We start from the raw sequence: 3,355 nt of genomic DNA, 5'->3' as shown, positions 1-3,355 counted from the left end.
TGTGTAACATATATGATGACTTGTGGCCTCAAAAATTCATTTTACATGATGTAAAATGATGCATAATCAATTATTATGCTGTTCAGCAAGACCCGAGGATCTATCATATGTATTTGCTTTGAAGCCTTAGGCATAAAACGCAAATACCAATAACCTTATGGTTATAGTGCTGAAAACAGCAAGCCCAAGGGCTAAACTACTAAGTCCAACAAGCTTGATGGCTTGGTTGTAATTTCAATAAGCTTCAGGTCTAAACCGCAAGTTCTGATAAGCCAAAGGGTTGATCCAGAAATTACATGGACTTAGACGTGATTTGCAAGATCACCAAAGAGATAAGATTTCTCTTCTTCTTGTGTGGTTACTAATTTCCTAAGGAGGAAAGACCGCTGCCGCTGGGCACAAGCGCCTGTTTTTGCACCGGAGCATTGGGCCGCACACGCCGGTCGAGGAATGCGCCTTATGGCCTCGTCGAGCTATCATGGGTAGGCGACACCATGTTGTGCGTGTGTTCATGTCAAGCGACCGCTGTGTTGCACCCCATGACTCGCGTCATCGCGCAGCCAATGGATGTGGGGATAGCAACATATGTGAGCATGAAAATTATTTATATCTTAAATTTCTGGGGCAGTATACTCAACAGAGAAATGTTGGAAGACAACAGGGTCTAAAACAAATAAATACTAGTAGATAGTATTGTTATTAGAACCAGTTTAACACTTGTTTCAGCCTATTTTGCTATTTCCTCCGTATAGAAGGATCTTAGTGCAAAATGGCAAAGGATAAGATTATATCCCGTTCGTGGACGGTTACCAATCGGATCGATGGTTTGCCCAGGCCGGCCACCTTACGATCACGTCGCCGGTCACGGCCATGCGGCCACGGGCACAGTCGGGAGCGTACACGCGCGGGGCACGGTGCGGAGGCCGGTCGGCGTGGAGGCCGCTGGTGCGGCGCATGCCAGGACGCTGGACGGGCGCGGAGGCTGCGGGAACGGCGCAGAGGCCAGTCGGCGCGGGTGGCGCGCGGGGTGCGGCCGAATGCGGTGCTCCAGCCATTGGACGCCGATGAGGCTCAAGGCCACGGCGCAGGCGGGCGCGCGGGCTGGGCGCTGATGTGCGTGAGCACGACCGAGGCGCCGGCACGGGCCAGGCGGCGACGTCGAGTAGGCACGCGGGTGGCGGAGCGGAGGCCGAGAGGCCGAGCAACCACGGACATGGCGCCGCCACTACGTTGCGCCCGCGATGGAGGCGACGCGGCCAGGCGCCTCGGGGCACCGCTGGCGCATGCGAAGGAGTAGCGGGCGTCGGGGATGACAGGCACGACGGCGTAGCAGTGTCCGTGTCGACAACCACGTCACTGGCTTTGCTACAACAACCGCAAGGGGTTGAAGACGGCCACAGGCGAGGGCGCGGGGCGTCGTGCATCCCTTCTTCTATGTGTTTCTCTTGGCCTAATGCTCTCGATCGAGACTAGGTGTTGATAATGTATTGAGAGAAGAAGTAGCGAGACAACAAATGAATCCACTAGTTTCATTGTAATGTGGGAGACCCACTTATATACAAGATGAAGGGGTGTGTTGGGGAGACACCTTTACCCCAAGAGACACCTTATGGGAGGCATCCCTCCCATACAATTGATCACATGTATTATTTTTCAACAATTTGGTTGACTGTTTGCTCTTCCGATCCCACTTCTATTTAAGGGAAAAGACCGGCCACCCCTTGGTCATTAGCTCTTCCCTTCCATCTTTGCTTTGTAATAGATGCATCTAATGCCAGTTTTATTTACATATCTCATCCTCCTGTTTGTAATCGAGCCGTCATCGTAGCTCCGAGGTGCGCAGCCACATCACCACGCCAAGATGCAGCTCGATCCTGCGCCTCCTCCCTGGTGCCCTGCATCAACTTCTCCCAGCCACAACGTCGCGCCTGGACGAAGCCACCGCACTCCCGCGGCACCTACCTGGTGCCCAGCCTCAGCTTCGCTCGACCATGACGCCGCGCCTGAACGGCGTCGCCACACGCACGAGGCACCTCTCCGCCTCGCGCCTGGACGGTGTCGCCACACGCACGAGGCACCTCTCCGCCAAAAGCTTCTGCCTTCCACAACGTCGCGCCTGGACGGCGTCGCCACAAGCCTGAGGTTCCTCCCCGCTGCCCCGTAAAAGCTTCTGGCATACACGGAGCCACGCCTGGACAGTGCCACCACATGCCTGCACCCTGCAGCGCCATCCCGTGGGCCGTGGCCCTCTGACTTTGACGGGCCTGCCACATCTGATCGTCAGCATCGGCTTCGCCGGTCTGACGCGGACGATTTCACTCTTTTGATCTTTTCACATTGTTTAGCCTGATCTGGCCCTGTTTGCGAAAAAAATCGGATCTGACCCATGTTCATACCAAATAGTTGTGGCGGTAGGCATACACATCCTCGTTTGACTCCGATGAACCGAAGAAACCATCCGCATTGACCCGACCCCTGCTGTTATTGTACGTGACGGTAGGGTACGTATGTCTACCGCCACTGTAAGTGACGGTAGAAAAAATGATTAGATCCAAAGTAAAATTATAAACAAGATCAATTTAGATTAAAGTTAGAAAAAGGTCAAAACCGTAAATTTGTCTGTCCACGCTACCCTCTACAACCATCCATCGTCTCAGCATCACAAAGGATCTTGCCACTGCGTGTCCTAACTCCTACTTCCCCTCATCATGGTGTAAAGCTTGCGAAGCCGAACAACATGATGTATGATGTCGAGAGGAAGAAGGAGTCGAGAGGAAGAAGGAGGCTCTTTACAGTTAGGCTAAGCTTGCCTCTTCCATTCTTATTCAATTAGCTCCACACGAGCATCTCCAACAGATGTGCGATATTAATGTTGCATTGAATAAATTGCAATTTTTGCGCAGCCGTTTCACACGTTACGGCGGAAGCGTAAAAAAAGGCGCACGACGTAAGTGGTTCAGCGCGCGGGACGAAACTGCATCGTGCGCTGCTTATTTCGTGTGCCGCTCCCGCGTGCTGCACACTCAAGCGCCCACGCTGCATTGCCGCCACCCTTTCCGGGCGCCCCGCCTTCACCCCTCCCCGTGCCGCCGCCGGCGAATCTGCCCGATGACGGCCGCGCCGACATCCCCTCACCCCTTCCTACGTCCGCGACCCCTCCGTCGGCGTCGTCGACGGCACAAACCCTAGTCCAGGAGCTTTGGCTTCACCTTCGTCGGTGCTCATCCAACCACCGGTCTCGCGCGCTGCCTTTTCATGGCGTCACGCCGGCGCCCGCCGTGAAGCCACGTGTCCCCCCCCCCTCTCAAAGCTCTCAAATGCAGCGGTGGCGAAGGCGGGCAAGGTGTCCGAGAAG

The 3,355-nt window shown here is 54.7% G+C and overlaps 1 pseudogene; it reads left to right on the top strand.

Moving 5' to 3' along the window:
* The first annotated feature begins 954 nt into the window (after nucleotides 1-954).
* On the top strand, nucleotides 955-1,675 carry LOC123411335 (annotated as a pseudogene).
* The last annotated feature ends 1,680 nt before the right edge of the window (nucleotides 1,676-3,355 follow it).

Source organism: Hordeum vulgare, chromosome 7H (genome assembly GCF_904849725.1).
Source record: "Hordeum vulgare subsp. vulgare chromosome 7H, MorexV3_pseudomolecules_assembly, whole genome shotgun sequence".
Lineage (NCBI taxonomy): Eukaryota > Viridiplantae > Streptophyta > Magnoliopsida > Poales > Poaceae > Hordeum > Hordeum vulgare.
The sequence above is the reverse complement of the archived record's forward strand: the minus strand, read 5'-3'. Positions and strand labels throughout refer to the sequence as shown.